The sequence below is a fragment of the Ambystoma mexicanum genome, chromosome 6p, assembly GCF_040938575.1.
Source record: "Ambystoma mexicanum isolate Mex_15411 chromosome 6p, UKY_AmexF1_1, whole genome shotgun sequence".
In the NCBI taxonomy this organism is placed as follows: Eukaryota; Metazoa; Chordata; class Amphibia; order Caudata; family Ambystomatidae; genus Ambystoma; species Ambystoma mexicanum.
In genome coordinates this window covers 206,016,799-206,035,730 of record NC_090935.1, presented here as the reverse complement: position 1 = coordinate 206,035,730, position 18,932 = coordinate 206,016,799, and positions in this window count along the sequence as shown.

Sequence of the window (18,932 nt, the reverse complement as noted above, 5' to 3'; positions counted from 1 at the left end):
CAGTTGAAATCCTGAAGTTGTCCGAATTATTCACTAGAGAGAGTGTCAACATCATGGAATGCACTGAGCATGGACTTTGGCACCATTCAGCAGAATAGACATTTGCTGGTGATTCTCAACAATTTTCCACAATATCCTTTGATCAAGTTTGTCGGTTAAACCGCAGCGGTGGTGGTGATGCTGGTTATTGAAGATGTCTTTGCAGCACATGGATTGCCTCACTTCATCTGCACAGAGAATGGACTTCACTTTCAGTTTGGCACATCACAAGATGGTCATGATGTTCCATGACATTAAGCACTGTACTAGACAAAAGTGAATGGGGATGTATAACGTTCAGGATCACCCTGGAAGAAGGAATCTCATTGGAGAGAGCGTTAACAACATTCTTGATAGACTGCATGACAACTCCACATATGGCTTGGGTATCTCACCAGCAGAAGCCCTATTGAGCTGGAAAATTAGACCCCCGGTGCCTAAGCGTGAGTCAAATAGGACCACACTGTTGGATTTGCCAGAAGTGAATGCAAAAATGACAAAGAATTCATGAAAAGGAAATTGAGACCATCTCAGGTACAAGTAGATGATGAGGTACTTTTGGGAAAGTGAAAAAGTGAGACAAAAGCTGGACCTACCTCTGGATGAAGACCCATTGATAATAACCAGAACAAGTGGATCCATGGTCACGTCTCATCATCACGGGAAATAAGTGTCACGCAATTACAGCAAGTTCAAGCAATCAATTCTCTTTGCAGGGATATGGAGAAATACACCCGGGCAAAGGAACGGAGGATGGTGAAGTGGTTGAAAATCCACCGGACATGCATGATGATGAGAGAGGTGAACCAGAAATGCCCATGGCTATTCCGACCCAATAGGCCATGACACATCTGAAGCACGATAAGTGTGTGACTAAACATCTATGTGTTCATACTGTTGCTTGTTACAAACTCCCTGTGCCCCCAGTATGTGCAGCAGCCTCCCCTACCCACACCATAACAATCTGGACATTCATGCCAGAACCTTCCTGCCCTTTCTCTGCTCACACACTTACATTTTGCTGGCAGTTTGGATTGTACCCTATCATTTACGGTCTTCTGATGATCTCTAATTCAGTCTCCTAGAAGCCTGCATTGAATGGCCAAAAAAGGTAAAAGGCCACTCCATGGCGTTCTTCTTTGTACAATTAATCTTGTGTACCTCACATGGCTGCAATATTAAAAAGTATCTTTGTAACAAAATTATAATTTTTTTCAAGTACACTGATACAATTGTGTGGTAGTTTGATCAATACTTTTTGTGCTGCATATCGAACATTTTGAAAATTAGAGGCACAATAAGAAACAATGAAGTTACTATTAGCACTGTTGGTCTTGGATTGAGGAAGCAAGGCATTCATAGCACTGTCATGTTTGACAATGGCAATTGGAAGTGTGCAGAAGAAGGCAACTGACCAGGAGGTGTCATGGTGGTTGGCAAATACTTTTATTTAACTAAAAATAAAACTAGCTATCCCTAACTCTAAGTTGGGTTTCTCTGCATCAAACTAAAGACTAAAGGATCTGTCCATATGTCCGTAAAAATCCTACCTCTGTCTTTTACACTACAACTGAAAAGCCTTAATCAAAAATAAAGTTCTTTCACCAGGAGACTGACTCTCTTCTTGTCATGTCTTAAAATAAAGTCTTGTCAGTATTCCAATCAATACCAGGGGGAATGACTCCCTTCCCATGGTCTTGATTTACACACAGTTTTAGATGTGGCCAGAAGGAATGACTTCCTTCCCCCTGCTTCTCTGGTAATGTTCAAACTGTGTCCCGGAGGAATTAATCCTTTTCCCTGGATAGGGGTTTCACCATGGGTCAAGGAGGAATGGCTCCCTACACCTGGATTTTTGTATCAACAAAGTTCCACATGTGCCCAGAGAGAATGACTCCTTTCCCCTGCGTATTAGTTTCAACAAAGTCCCAGTTGAGGTTAAAGGGAACGGATCCCTTCCCCTGACTTCTAAAATAACTTTCAAAACAGTTCAAGGCTCTCCTTAGACAATCAGTGGTATTTTCTTGTTTGGAGGGTTCCTCCCTCTGATAATCACCTTGTAATTATTTGGTTCCCAGAACCTTTTTAATCCACCATTCTTGGCCACCCTTGATGAGCCCCCTACTCACTCCCTCTTGTGAGGCAAAAAACCTTGTTGTCATCTTCGACTCCTCTCTTTCCTTCTTTCCTCACATCCTCACTTGCCAAGAAGGTCCACTTTCAGCTTCACCTCCTAAGAGCTGTTATCCCTTTCCTCAGCTTCCTTCAGAAACTCAATGTCTCCAGAACTCTGGTCCTTTCTAGGTTGGACTACTGTAACAGTCTCTTCCTCAATCTGACTAAATCCTCCCTCTGCCTCCTCCATTTAATCCAGAATAGGACTGCGAGACAAGCGCAGGGACCACATCTCTCCAGCCCTAAAATGTCTCCACTGGCTCAAGGTTGTTGTGAGGATCAAGTTACATAGCCTCTGCATCACCCTCTAGGTTTTCAGGGCTTGGGACCCTGCTACATCCAACTCTCTCTACGTAAATACCTCCCTGCTATAGCCCTTTGGTCTTCTAGCTCCATTGCTCTGCAGATCAAACGCTTTTTGAAGCAGAGAGTTGGAGTGTAGAGCACTCTCTTCTGCAGGAGCCTCTTATAGGGATGGCCTCCTTGCCCCTCTAAGGCTTGAGCCGTATCTCCTTAAGTTTCAGAAACTTCTCAAGACCCTCCTTTTCTCTTCTTCCTTCCTTCTCTCCCTCCCCTGCTGATGTCGCCTCTGCGCATTTTGACTTGCTAGCTGCTTCCTTTCAGAATCATACAGGAATCAGGCACTCCTTACACAATCTACCTGAGCACCTAAGTCTCCCCTGACTACCCCTTCCTGCACTTACCGCAGTGTACTCCCTCCCCCTGTACTATCCTTGTGGGGCCTGCACTGCAATTGTGCCCGTCCAGTCCCATCCTCCCATTTAGCATATGGTCCTTCATTCTCTACACTCGCTGCATTCCTCTGGCATTTGTCCACCTGGCCTCTCCTTAGCACTTGCCTATCCCAGGGGCCGTGTTCCCCATCCTGCTCCCTACTGCTAGCACCTGTGTTCTCTCCACTCCGACCTGCACTTCTTTCCCCTTCTTAGCGTTAGCGATTTCCACTCTGACCAGCACTTCCCCCACACCTCCCCACTACACTGCACTTCTTGTTACTGCACTTCCATAATCCGAATGACATAAGGCCAAGCAGGGCTATTTTTTGTTGTTCTTCATCCAAGTCACCCAAATACTGCCACGAGGAAGATGGTCCTTATCATTATAGATTTCTCCTTGGTCCTGGTGTCAGACCCTTGGTTCTCTTCCATTCTCAGTAGGTTCACTTGGTTGACTTTCATCCCGAGTACTGCCATGAGGAAGATGCTTATTATTGTTATTCCCATGCAGTGTATCTTTCTCATGCACCTCCAAGCTCCTACTGGTCCCTGTGACGTGCCCATTACCTGTGTTGGCTCTGGGACTTTTGGCCGGTTCTTCCTGGGTGCTTGCATTTTCTTGATGGGATACTCAGGCACCACTGTCCTCTGCTGCTCTCGCTTCATGTACCTTCCTCCTGATCTCTTCACCGACAGCATAGGCGCTGTTACTGGACCACTCGGTCCACCTGCCAGAGGTTGTGCCATCTTCTTCCAGGCTCCAGTCACATCCTTGACCTGCTCCACAACATTGAGCAAAGGATTCCCATTATCCGCCTTTTGTCTTTGGATGTGGAATACAATCAGCTTCCCCACGGTATCCTCTGCATCCCCCTTAAACTATCCAGGCAGGCCTGTCATTCATGCTGGTATGCAGCTCTCTTTCTCAAAGTCCTTTGTTTGTTTTTGTGTTTCTCAGGAATACTCCCCTACAGATGTATATACCATTCCTGTAACTTCTCTGTTCCGTTCTTCATGGCTCCTGGTGGCCACCTCATCTCAGTACTGGCCTTGCTGATAATATTCATGCTTTGGGTGATCTTTTTTGTGCCTGTACTGGAGTTAGTCATACTATGTGCATTGTTAGCAATTTCTTTGTCTCAGTAGAAGTAAGTGGTTTAAAGTGACAAAAACAAATAGAAGTGATATGGGGGTGTGGTTAGTGGAAAGGTGGTCACAGGCTTGAGAGGGTTAGGTTTAGGATGTTATGCCAACTTTTACCCAGATGGTCTTCTTTATATCCAGGAGGGGAGTCCCTTCCCATGAAGTCTTCCACCATTAAACCACCCCTAAGGGAGTATTGGGTGATGGCCTCACCACCCTAGCCTTATGAGAAGGGGCTCCCCCCAGGGGAGAAGTGATGACATCTAGTGAATTTTCACAAAATGTTCTCATTATGGAGCAAAAAATGTATGTTTTCTGTTAATGCACATACTCAAACTCCATTGCTCTGTGACTTTGATCGGGAGGTGAAATTCCAGTGATGTCTAATAGGTGGTGCTGTGGTGTGTTTCATGTCAGCTGATATGGACTCTTCTCCTGTCACACTAAAAGTAGATGCTTAATTCACTGAATATATTTGAACCCACCATAATATTGATGGTGTTCAGTAAATTAGTGCTTAATGGAAGTTTCATGTACCGCCACTCAAAAACACATTCAGCTTAATTATTCCAGAGTGTATATTTGTTTTTGGAACATACGTTTGCTGCATCTTAATAAAGGTCAGGTATTTTTATGATCTGAAGTACAATTTTAATTTCTTAAGATTTTGAAATGAGAGAGCAGTTAAGTTTGTTTGTTTCTTTTATTATTTATAATGCGCAGTTATACCCAGGGGTATCAGGGCGCAGCATTTACAAGAATATGCGAAGCTTAGTTACAAAATATAAAATGTACATGTTGGCAGAGGGAGAATATACAAAGCAGAAGAGGGAAACAGGCAATATATACAGTATATACTGTATTGCCTGAAGTATTGCAAGCACCTGAAAAATCAATCAAATGAAAAGCTTAGGTGCAAGAGGTGCCGGAGAATATAAGCGATGCGCAATACACTCTACAGACCCTGCAGTTAACTAACATTTGACTTTGACAGACTTTCAGCATAGTTTCTCCTGAAAAACAAAATCTTAGTTCTGCTGTTTACATTGAAGGGTTATTTTAGGCCGAGTAGATGGGGACTGAAATGAAAAGAAAATGTTTTGCCAGGACCACCTAACATCTGTTGTCAACAGCACGGCCCCAGGCATTTGAGCTCACTTGAAATGTGCGTCATGAATTCCTTTTACTCTGGCAATAATGAAAGCAGAGCTGAAAGGTCACCTAGGATACTCCCGCCGAGGTGCACGGCAATCAAGCCCCATTCAAAATTGAATCCATTGATGCTCTCTTCTCAGAGTAAATAATTACAGCGTCCTATTGCCTTCATTTCCTAAACGTGGCGTGTTGTGCCCAAACTATTTTCTCTCTGGAATATAGACTGTCCTTTTTTTATCATGCTTTCTTGCCCAACCACTGCAACATGGTGTTTTGTATTACAGCCCCTAATTCCAATGATGTTTCACTGGGTTTAGTTTAATCTCCCAGAACGTATGCCAGTAGAAACTTTCAGTTTTCCCTACTCTGTGAAGTAAGCTTTGTTTTATATCATCAAAAGGAGTAGTTCCCAGAGGTTTTAGGGTCTGATAGGATGTCTGGAGGTCACTCGTTAACAGGGGAGCAAGATAACAAGTCTGTATCTCCTCACTCCAGTGAAACTGTTGTGCAAGTCTTCCCCTTCACGATAAGGCTGAAGAGGGACACCCCTCATCAGCCTCATGCCTTTGGGAGCAGACTGCTCTCGTCTTCCCCACTGCATCCTTTGCGTCTCCATTGAACTTCCCGGGCAGGACTGCCATTTGTGCTGGTATGCGGCTCTCTTCCTCAAAGTCCTTTGTTTGTTTTATGTGTTTCTCAGGGCGACTCCCCTGCAGAAGTGTCTACATTCCTGTTTCTTCTCTGTGCCATTCTTCATGGCTCCTGCTGGCCACCTTGTCTAGGTACTGGCCTTGCTGGTAATCCTCATGCTTTGTGTCATCTTTGTAGGGTTCCATGTGATAATATCGCCGCATAAATATCACCATACAAATATTTTGCCATATTTTTGCGGCGATATTCCCCCATGGAACCTTCGGGGGAAACCCCCGCCACCCCCATATATTTTAAAAGGGAGCGGGGGACACCCCCGCAACCCCACCATCCATTTACCCCATAAATTATCCCCACCAAAAATATCGCCTATGGCCGATCCCGACGACCATATGTACGCCGATATTTTTGGTGGCGATAATATTACCTGATACCCTTTGTGGTACTGGAGTTAGTCATACTATTTGTATTGTTAACAATCTTCATTTGTATTGTTAACAATCTTCTTCGGCTCAGTAGAAGTAACTGATAGAATGCCAGAATAACAAATAGAAGTGCAATTAAAGGGCGAGTTGGTGGAAAGGTTGTGACAGGCTTGAGAGGGTTATGTTCAGGGTTTTGTGCTGACTTTTGCCCAGGTGGTCATCCTTATCTCCTGGAGGGGAGTCCCTCCCCATGAGGTCCTTTCACATTAAGCACCCCTAGGGGGATTATCTGGTAGCAGTCTCACCTCCCTAACCTCATGAGAAGGGGCTCCCTCCTGGGAAGAAGTGATGACACTAGTGAATCATCATGCAATGTTCTCATCATGGAGCAAAAAAAAAATCAAGTTTTTCAGTCAATGTGACTTTGATCTGGAGGTGAACTTCCAGTGTTGTCAAGTAGGTGGTGATGTAGTGCGTTTCTTGTCAGCTGATATGGGCTCTTCTCCTGTCACCTTAAAAGTAGATCCTTAATTCCCTGATTATATTTAAGCCCACCATAGTATTGATCGTGTTCGGTAAATTAGCGCTTAACGGCAGTTGCAATACAATCATGGATTCAACTTCATTTTTGCAGAGTGAATATATGTTTTTAGGACATGCATTTGACGTAGCTTAATACAGGACGGACGTTGTTATGATCTTTAGTACACTTTTAATTTCCTATGGTGTTGAAATGTGAGAACAGTTAAGTAGTGCAAGGACCTGAAAAATCAAATGAATAGCTTAGGTGCAAGAGGTGGAAGAGACTATAAGCGATACACAATACACTCTACAGACCCCGAATGTGACTTTGACAAACAGACATCCTGTATAGTTCCTCCTGAAAAACAAAATCTTAGTTCTGCTGTTTACACTGAAGGGTTATTTTAGGCCCAGTAGATGGGGCCTGAAATGAAAAGCCAATGTTTTGCCAAGACAACCTAACATCTGTTGTCAACAGCACGGCCCCAGGCGTTTGAGCTCACTTAAAATGTGCGTCATGAATTCCTTTTACTCTGGCAATAATGACAGCAGTGCTGAAAGGTCACCTAGGAAACTCCCGCCGAGGTGCACGCGCGGCAATCAAGCCCCATTCAAAATCGAATCCATTGATGCTCTCTTCTCAGAGTAAATAATTACAGCGTTCTATTGCCTTCATTTCCTAACACTGGCGTGCTGTCCCCAAACTGTTTTCTCTTTGGAAAAGAGAATGCCCTTTTCATCATGCCCCATGATTTATCAAATGCACTTCCACGCTCTATTTTCTGGTGCATAACACACTGGGAAAACCTGCACTGTTCATCAGTTGTATGTCAGTGAATGGAAACCGTATGTTCTAATAAGCCGGCGATGTTGTGGTGACAATAGTTTGTAAGGGTGTTGATGCAGAATGCATTATTCCACTGCTAAAATATCACAAGTTCAGGCGTGGCTCGTGCACTTACTGACAGTTAGCATTCAATTGCATCGAGGGTTTTTATCCAGATGATGCTGATTGTGGGCAGGGGCCCATATGCACCCCACAACAGCTGGTAATTATCTTCTTTCCTGGAAAGCCCAACACCCGCTCATCTTCCCGCCCCCCTACAGAAGGGCTAAGGGGGCTATAGCCCCTAATCTTTTGGATGTAGCCCTGATAGAATCTCAGGAGCTACAGCCAAAAGACTAGCTAGCCCCCAGTCCCAACAGTTCCGACATCAGCTTAGCCCCGGGTCTTTTCCAGACCTAGCAAATCCCCTGGTGGCACCAATGTCTTGCACCTGCAGCCTCATTACTTGCGCACAGTCTGAGATGGTGAAACAAGTGACTGTCCTACATGGTATTAGGCTTGCGGCCTTCAGTGATGTTTTAACTCCACCAGCATGCCAACTCCATCAACATTTCACAGTGGACTGCTCAATGGCGTTTGGAACTGCGCATGCTCCCCAAACACTGGCTGGGGGCAGATCTATTTACATGTACCCCAGTCCCAGATTTTTATATTCAAAGAGCATATTCTGCCATTGGTCCCAGGTGGGAAATGAAGAGTGAGACTCGACAAGTAGACCGATGATGTGGCTATACCATAAATGCTGTTATTATTAACTGGAAATGCAGTACAAAAGATCTTCAAAACCATCAACCCTACCAACGTGTTGAAGCTATTAAGACGGCTCTAACAACGTACTTCAAACCACTAATAAATGTCGATTGGGTGTTTTAAGCTGTGCGAAGTTCACCAAGAAGTATTTGAGTCACTAGACACATGCAACATATGTCAATGTGATAGATTGCCATCTGGCAAGTGCGTGGAAGCCATGTTTTTTTTTCATTATTATTACTGATAAAATGATGCATGTAATTCTACCTCAGAAAGGTTGGCGTGCTAACCAGACTGAACTTTCAGCAAACTCCATACCAAAAGCACAGTGTACACCTCTGTTGTGCTGCATCAGTATTTCTTTCTTTCTTTCTTTCAAATGATCAAATGCGTGGGCGGACCCACGCAGGCGCTTCCCCATCCAAAAGGATGATGTGCACCTACCCAACCAATCTTACACACAGCCCTCACATTCTCAAATCTCCTCCCACCGCCCCGTCTGCTCCACAAAATCTAGCAGCACACTGCTCCTCTCCCTGCCTCTCACCACGACTCCTCCCAGCAAAGCCTTCCCACTCAGTTCAGCCACTCCCAGCGCAGACAATCGATCCCTCATCAACTCTCTCTCCTCAACATGCCTCTCACACGCAAGCAAAAAATGTCCCACAGTCTCAGGCACCCCACACACCACAGTACCAAGTCACTTCAGTGCAGGACTGCATTTAAAATATGCACTTCTGTTCCCAAATTACATAATTATAAGAAATCACCATTGTGAAGGCAGTTATGATTTTTAAACAGAAACCATACCTGAGTTTGGGGTATGGTGGCTGATTTTATATATAATTATTAAAGTTAAACCTGCATCCGTATCATAACTATGCAACACTGTGAGCCAGGAAAGCCATGGACAGGCTGTGTGTATTAGGCCTAGACTGGCAATCTCTGCTGCACCCATCAGGACCAGAGCCAGTGAAGGCTGCCTTTGTTGGATCCTTTATGAGGTTGAGTAACACCTCCCTTCACCAAGACAGCCACTCAATAGGAGATGCAGATGGAACCAGGAATCAAACAGAAACACCCTGCACAAAAGGACTATCCTTGCATTAATATGCTGCATGCCAAAGAGGCTTTGATGCTATGTGTTTGGGAAAGAGCCAAACAGAGCTCAGCACAAGGGGAAAAAGTTACACCATCTTGTTTCCTCCTGTACATCCACATCCTTTCTGTCTTCTTCACTTCCTTTAGACAAAACAAGTTGAGTATGATACAAGAAGTCAAAAAGTGCACCCCTTAAAGACCTTTGCCTATAAAAGAGGGCTTCTCCAACTCCATCGTTGATTCACTTTTCGACCATCCAGGATTTATAGAAACATTTATTTGGACCTATTTTGGGAGAGTTGATATTTTCAAATTCCCCGGCCATTGAGGTGAAGAAGGAGGATCCTAAGGCAGAGGCAAACGCAGCTCTCTACCAACTCCCAGGCCACATTGGGAGAGACTGTTGCTATGACCCAGGAGCTGTGACTCTGCACCAAACCTCCCCAGGCTGTGCGGGCAGAATCTGAATGGACTCACCCTTTCCTGCAGTGCACAGTGGGTCTCACAGAATGTGGAGGGCCAGATGAGCCTGGATCACAGTTCCACTGCAGTGAACCAGTTGAACCACATTTTAAACCTTACCACTGCATCATGCCAAGAGGAGAACCTGACCTATTCAGCTTGAACAAACTGTTTGCTACTCTGGACCAATTCCAATTGCTGTCTCTTTGAATCCTGCATTGAATCACCTAGGTTCCCACACAATTTGATGGACCTTGACTCAAACCGCTGGAACTTGACCTGAACCAGCATTTACCAATGTTTTAACAGACTCGATCCTTGATCTGGCCGTGGTCAGCCATCTGAACCATAAGACTTGAACACTGCACTCCAACCACAATGAGCTCCTGCTTCAAACTGACTAGAACCCAGCTGGCAGAATGAACCAGCACCACTTACTGCACCCAAACCTAGTATGACCCACAACACAGTGCAGTTCAAGCCCTGGTTTGACGCTGCTGAGCAGCTATACATTGGATTAAGGTGCTTTCAACTGACCCAGTCTCCCTGGTAGACCTTTTAGGGCACTAGAGACTGGGTAAGTAACTGTTTCACCTTTTTCCACTGAAAGACATACCTTGTTTGCCTGTTTTTTCATCTAAACCCAGAGTGCTGCCTCATTATGATCTGCAAGTCTCTAGCTTCCTTTTATTGTGGGCTGTTGTACTTTGTAGTGTGGCTTACTACAGGATCACATTCACACCCTTGCTGAGAGTATAGCATTCCCTTGATCCACGTTACAATTGATGAAGAAGGTATTTGTCTTAGGTGTGCTTGTTTTTCCTTTATGATTGGGATCATTGCTGTTTTGTAGAAGTCTGAAGAATGAGTAGGTGGTTTAGACATTACTTATACGTACCTTTGTTAGGACTGATTTTCTATACTCTGGCCTGGTGGACAGATGTACACAAGGCCAACTTATATTGTGACAAGGAAAACTCTGGGAAGCTCTAGCCAAACCAGTTTAGGTAGCAATGACAGGCGGTCTAGGCTTAGTTCTTCAGAGGGGTGAGAGTGTGAAGGGTCCACAATGAGGTCACACAATAGGAGTCACAAATTGCACTTAGAAAGGATGTATAAAAATACACACTATAAGAAAATGAATACCAACAGGTAGACTTATCAACCAATACCATCAAACTAAAATACATACATACAGTCACAGGTTAAAAAATTTAAATTGTCCAACCCCAAGTTGTCTGGGGCCTTGTCCCTTATTGTTCAGGCTACAGTCCCGCAGAACTTAGGATGCAAAAAAAAAATGTAGGTAGGGTCTCTGGGTTCTAGTGATGGATTCTTAGAGTTCGGGTTCAATGTAGACAAGTGTCTAAAATTACCCCCAACAGTCAGAAGTCTTGGCAAGGCAAGTATTGGCAAAGCCAATAGTATAAGAAATAGGATTGTTATAAGACCATTGACCTATAATGGGATTATAGGGGCAGGTTAAAAGCTCTGTAATTTACCCCCTCCCCTCACTCCAAATCTTCCCAGGTCTTTGTGAAACAAATGAAGGGTGTCCTGGCTTGCTTTTCCTGCCGAAATCCACAGTCCTCTATTTCCAGAGGTTGTCGAGAATTTATCTGGTTGGAATATTTTGCTGGTGCAAGGACCCTCTGTCGAAGAATGCAAAAACAAATGATGCAGCACCGCTCTAGGGACTGGAGTCGTGTCGGAAAATCAGGTTTTGGATGGTGCACGCCGCGCACAGGACTCAGTAGCCACAGTCGGACTTCCCAATCTTTCTCGGGTTCCCTTGACGCTAGGATGCAGAATATTCGCATTGGGTGTCGTTGCAGTGGTAGCTGAGGCTGTGCCAAGTTTCAGGTGGAAACTTGGAACAGCAACAAAGTTAACCTGGTAGTCCAAAAACGAAACTGGTCAGCAACAGGACGATTCCCCGGCACTTCCGAAGGCGGTTTTTGTGCTCAGCACCGAGCAGACATTGGCTCCTTGCGGTTCTTCCAGGATCTCTGAAGAATTAATGCAGGGGTCATCTTCCTATCCTAAAAGCCAGGTAGGAGTCGAAACTCCCACTAGCCAATAGCAGAACTAGCCCACACACACACCCCGCAGTGATCCAATCAGGACCACTGGTGGGAACACTCATGCATACCACTCAGACATTCAGAAACCTGGATGTGGATTAGGGACAGATGACCCAGCCCACATCCTGCCTGTCAAACACACAAAGCCCTCCAGTAGCCCACCAAAAGCTGCTGCTTTCCCAGCCACTGGTACTCCTTATAAGGATCTTCCTGGATTCTGAGGCCAGAAAGAAGGCTAAACAACAAGATGAAAAAAGAATGGGTGAAATACCTCATGGCACAGCCATGTTTGACCAGTAGCCACAGCCAGTAGCCAAACACGGTAAACGCGCTAAAGCTAAAACAAAATTCCCCAACAAGTGGGGAAAAGTCACTGCTGCCACAAGCCCATCTTGTAAGCACATCTAAAGTAACCAAAAAATCCTTTGAGTGTTAGTCTAGGGCAAAACAAAAATGCCCCCCATTGCACTGCAGTGTAAGCTGCTTTGTGCAATGATAAAAAGTTACCACAAGTGATATATAAAGAAACCACAAGTAGCAACATAGTAACACGACTAAGGGAAACACCGTGTCCCAGTACTGATAGTCTTAAGGACATATCAGTTACCCCATAACATGTGAGCAAAGGCCAGTGCAATGAAGCTTAAGGCTTCACTGTACTGCAAAAAGTACAGGTCAGATTCAAATAAAAGGAAAATGTTTAGGGGTTTCATAAAGTTGGAAGGAAAGGTGCAGTAAAGAGAATCTTTCCTAACACATGACAATCCCCCCCCCCAGACTAAGATACGGGGAACTAATCAACCAATGGCTGGGTCCTCTGTTCCAGGTGGTTATCCCTGTTGGACAGCCCATCAACATTGCTACATTTGGGATCTGGCCTATGCCCAATAGTGAAGTTCAAGGCCTGAAGACTCATGAACCACCTGAGCCACTTTGGATTCTCTCTCTTAATATCTGTCAACCACTTCAAGTTTTGATGGGGAGCATACTCAGTGAAGTGGATCCCATGGAGGTATGACCTCAACTTCCTAAGGCACCATACAATGGAAAAACAACTCTTTTCCACCTGGGGCCAACTGGGTTCCCCACTGCTAAACTAGTAGCTGACTAGGCATATAGGGTGTTCCTCACCTTTGTCATTAGCTGTGAAAGTTTTCCAACTATCCCAGTGTCATAGGCATTTTTCTGCACTAAGAAACGTGTCTTCCAATCAGGTGCCCTTAAACCAGGGGCCTGACCTAGGAATTCTGTCAGGCCAGTGAAGCCTTCTCACACTCAGGAGTCATAAGAATTCTTTAGGTCCCCTGTGAGTAGTAAGGGCAGTCAGATGGATAGCTATATTTCTATAGACTGCCAACTTACTCCTGTATTTCCCATTGAGGCCTAGGGAAGTCCTCACTAGGGCTTGGGTAGTGCGGGTTGAGCAGTTCTGTACACAGAGTACATCACTGACAAGAGGTTGCATTTTGTCCCCACATACTCCAACTTCATGCATTAGGAAGGCCATGGCTCCTGTTCAGTTTGACACTTGGCGGTCTTCCTGAACAAGTTGGCCTAATGAAGGTCCTGACACCCAGTCTCTAGAGTCAGACCCAATTCCTTCCATTCCAAGTGGGAGTTGAAGCTGCCATGTCATCCAGACAGGTATTGCTGAAATCCACTTTCCCATTCAGAACAGGGGCTAAGCTCAGTTGACAGGTGTCATTTGCAGCCACCAATCCAGAAGACATTACACTGAAGTCGGGTTCTGAAAAAGGCTGAACTGGCTCTCTCCTCCTCAGCACAGACTGACACGGATAGTTGCCATACCCTGCAGAGAGATCATAACAGCAACTGTACTTTACAGTACAGAGCTGATCCACTAAGGTGTTACCTCTTAGTGAAGAGTGTGCTTCTGTCTTGGGGACAGAACACAGAGCTCTAGTGTCCATAAAGAATCAAAAACTGGCTTTACCTGTATATCCCGCCAGTTCCTTAGCACTGAACTCTTGACAGCTAGACTGCTCAGACACTCTTTGTTCCAACACAGGGTGGATCTCACACCAACTGTCAGAACTTTTTCTTGGTTCTGAACCACCACAATACCCACACTTGGTGGGTTCACTTACTCCCAGAATACAATTTGGTTTACACCATCCTGTTAGAAAGGGTGTCAGTGACATCAAGGGGGGAGATTGCCTGAGCAAACTCTCCAGCTCACCTTGCTGATGTGGGGTCAGATGAGGAACACTAGGCCAACCTCAGTGAAGCCTTTAAAAGGTCTGCTTTGATACAGGGTAGGGAGACACACAGAATTCTATGGCTCCCACTCTATTGCCATAAGCAGGGCTCCAATTTTATCTCTCAAGATAAAATCCACCATACTATTCACAGGAAACTGTATGGCAACCTGTCCAGGTTCACCAAAGCCTTGAGAATAGTTTACCTTGCCAAGTTGTGAAACATGGGAAGGCCCAGACCACTGACAGGTAGTCAGGGATTTGCAGAACAGGTTTGACAGGAGAATGTCCCACCTCCTTCTCTGGGGCTCACAGAGAGCTCCAATCAAACTCCTGAGAGATCTGACAGATCTCTCTCTCAGACCATCCTGTAGATGACAGCTCAGTGACACTTGACAGGTCACTTCACCATCCCTCCACTGGGGCTGACCACTAATGGGCACAGCAGAGGAGCTACCTCTTTAGCTGCCATGCAGTAGGGTGTCAATGGCTGACTTGGCATTCATTCCCTGTAGGTTGGCACAAGGGCATAGGGGATTATGATCAGTAATCACCACTTGCAACCTATTGCCTGAGGTCTCCAGAGTCAAGGGGCTAATAAAATTAGGCCTTGTTTCTCGTAACAATGAGTTTACTCCTAAAAGTGAACTCTGGAGTAAGCAAAGTCTAGTCTCACTTCTGTCAACCTGGTGACAGAGAGTGGAACCCCTACATTGGTTGTTCTCTGGGACCCCCATCATGGGCTGCAGGAATGTGTGTTAGACCACGCAGGTGATATCCTGAAACTAGGATGCATCACAAGGGGAATGTCGCACACCAACTGTAGGAGGAAGGACCTCACAACCTGCGTAACCTCCAACTTCTAAAGGTTTGCTCTGGGGGGCTCTGTGGGCTTGCTTTTGCAGTAACCCACCTTCCTGTTGATTCCTCCAATTGGAAGCAGGCCTTTCTCCATAGGCCTAACCATAATGGTTTGCTTTTCTGTCAGCCCATACTTCTTGTTCGCCTAGGGCTCTCCACTACCTGTATACTAGACAGCTGAGGAGGCCCAAATGACTCAAGGTTTTCTGGGGCTCCTTTTTTCAAAAATGGGAATGGGGACACTTCCAACTACCTCAACATCAGTTGTAGGTAGAGCAGCAGGATTATTCTCCTTTCCTCTGCTTCTTTTTCTGACTCCACTGGCCATGGATTTCCCCTTAGGCCTAGGCTTTCTCAAAGGCTTGGCTAAGACAGATTGATTTTGAAACCTAGTGCTTTAAGGGTCTGGTGAGGGCTTATCGGGACATAAGTCTTGAAGACTCAAATCACGCAGCACTCTTCTAAGAATCACTCCCCTTACATTAACAGATGCCCTTACCATTTCTCTATTCACAGCTTGAATGACAGGTGCTACTGGAACACTAAGAGAGGGCCTACCAGCCAACTGATTATCTCCCAAAGGAACTCTGGCAATAACCTGTAGGTTTACCATGAAAGAAGCTACATCAGTAAGACTGGGCCCAGTGTTCTACCTGAACACTATGCTCAACAGAATTAACACTATGCAATAGGAATGGGATGCGTGCCAATGCTCCAGCACTGCTAGTTTCCAAGGAATCTAGACACACTTCACACTCTTCCTCTGAGGTAAAGGAGTCTAAAGGGAAGGACACCCCTGCCATTTCTTCTTCCTCATACTGAGAGAAAGTCAGACTGGCAGAGTGGACCCCAACTTACTCTTAAGGCCTTACTCTTACATCTGAGGTCCCTCTTCCTGTGGTCACTTGCTCCACAAGTGTAACAAGCCCCACTGGCACTTGACACGTAGGGAAGCTTAGAGTAGCCACTTACCTGTTTGGGAGGGTTAGTCCCACTACCCTGACCTGATTCTGATGACTTCCCCTTATTACACTTTTTGTGGGCCTTCTTGGACATGGTTTTATCAGTATCCCCACACTCTTTCTCTTTCTGCTTCTTTCCCTCCTCCTGCTTACCTGAAGCAGGCTTGTCCTTATGGGACACTCTATGTGAAACCCATATGTCAGCAGCAATGGCTGGAACAAGAGGCGAAAATATGTTCAATCATGACCAAATTGATCATACTCTGAAAGGTGGTTACCTGATAGCCTTCTATCCAGCAACTCAAATATTTCAGAGAATCTGCAACAAAACTTACATAGGTCATACATTATTTCTTTTTGTATTCTCTAAACCTCCTCGAGTATTGGGCAGGAGTCTTCTCAAACTTCAGGATCAGAGATTGCTTCAGTTTTACGAAGTCTAATCTAGAAACCTTTGACATGTTCATAATGGCACCACAGCCAGAATGGCGCAGTCTGCTGATCAACCATGCAATCCTGTCAGCATCACTCACTCCTTGTACCTCACATGCATATTCATAAGTTCCAAGCCAGTCAATTATATCATTCTTTTTCCTATACATATTCAGGAGATCTTTAGGAAACCTAGAATGTGAAGAGGACCCAGAACCATCTCCAGATCGTCTGGAAGAACCTTGTGAAGCCTGAATCCTGGCAAGCTCCAGCTATGATCCCTATCTTTCTGCTTCTCAACCCTCTCAATTTCCAATTTGGCCATAGCAAATTCAAGTTCTGTTACCTTGAACCTGAGGGTGTCTCTTTTCAAATTGAACAATGCCTCAGCATTTGAGGAGGCCTCAACCAGAAGTCCAGAGGGTGCACTTTCTCCCTCCTCATCTTCAACACCAGTCACTGGAGTCACAGTGGTTTATGGTCATATAATCGAATGTCAAAATGGCAAAAGTCATAATCTCGAAAAAAAATGTCGAAAACCAAAAAAGTCGATTTTTTTTTAATTACGCTTTTTATTTGAAATGGGGGGTTCCCCCCCAACCTCCCTTTTTAATTTTCTTTTTGTTTTACCCTTTTTTTTCCTAGACCCTAAAAATATATATAAATAAAAAAATTAAAAATGCAACTTTTTTTTCGACATTATTGTTTTCTATATTATGACTTTCGACATTATTCATTCGATATTCTGACTGCACACCAGTGACAGTAATGGCATTACTGGTGCTGGGTCTAGCCCCAGCTTCACTATCAGGACCATTAGTTAAGTTTGGCACATCTGTTTCTTTTTCAAATCCACAATTTTTAAAATTAACTCAGCTTTCAAGTCAGAGACTGTTAAGTCTCTCTCACCACATAACTTTCTCAAATGCTCCACTTTTAAGGCACTCAAAGTGGTGAAAGTGATTGCTTCCATGCTTATTGTGTCTTGTGTACGTATAACCTGGACACACCACCAGTGATCTACACTGTGGTACCCAATACAGATCCTATTCACAAAACACCCAGATGTTATGTGGAGAGGGTCGCCCCACCGCTGTACACCAACTTGTTAGGACTGATTTTCTATACTCTGGCGGACAGATTTATAGAAGACCAACCTATAGTGTGACAGGGACAACTCTGGGAAGCTGTAGCCAAACCAGTTTAGGTAGCAGTGACAGGCTGTCTAGCCTACATTCTTCAGAGGGGTGATAGTGTAAATGGTCCACAATGAGGTCACACACTGGGAGTCAAACATTTCACTTTGACAGGATGTATACAAATACAGTTATTTAATTATGGCCAAAACACACTATAAGAAAATGAATACAAGCAAGTAGACTTATCAACCAATACCATCAAACTAAAATACAAATATACAGTTAAAGGTTGAGATGCACAATACAAACCAAAATACTCCTGCAAAGGAATGAATAGGTAAGTAGCATACACAAAAAGGTCCGCAGAGATGATCCATTGCTAAAATTGTCCAACCCTAAATTGTCTGGGGCCTTGTGCCCTATTGTTCAGGATACAGTTCCACAGAATTTAGGATGCAAGAAAAAATGTAGGAAGGGTATCTGGGGTCCAGTGATGGATTCTTAGAGTTAGGGTTCAATGTAGACATGTGCCCACAATTACTCCAAACAGTCAGAAGTCTTGCGAAGGAAAGTAATGGCAAAGCCAATATTAGAAGAAATTGGAATATTATAAGCCCATTGACCTATAATTGGAGTATAGGGATAGGTTAAAAGCTCTGTAACCTATCCCCCTTACTCCGAATCTTCCCAGGTATTTGTGGAAGAAAGGACAGGTGTCCTGGCTTGCTTTTCCAGCTGAAATCCGTGGTCCTCGAATTCCAGGGGTTGCAAGTTTGAGAATGACTCCGGTTGGGATCTTTTGCTGGTGGAAGGACTTTCGGTCAAAGAATGCAAAAAACAAACAATGCAGCACCCCTCTAGGGACTGGTCTTGTGTCAGAAAAGCAGGTTTTGGATGGTGCACGCTGCGCACAGTGATGCAACAGGACTCAGTAGCTGTGGTCAGACTTTTTGGTCTTTCTCAGGTCTCCTTAGTGCTAGGATGCGGAGATTTCGCAGAGGGTGTCATTGCAATGGCAGAAGAGGGTGTTCCAGGTTTCAGGTGGAAACTTTTAACCTGGTAGCCCAAAACCAGAGCTGTTCAGCCACAGGACGATTTCCATGCACTTCCACAGGTGGTTTCTATGCTGGGCACCGAAAAGACATCGGGAATGGATGGTCGCTCCACTCCAAGGGTTGTAGCACCTTCGCAGGCAAACTGATGATCACTAGCGAGACAGGGCTCCACC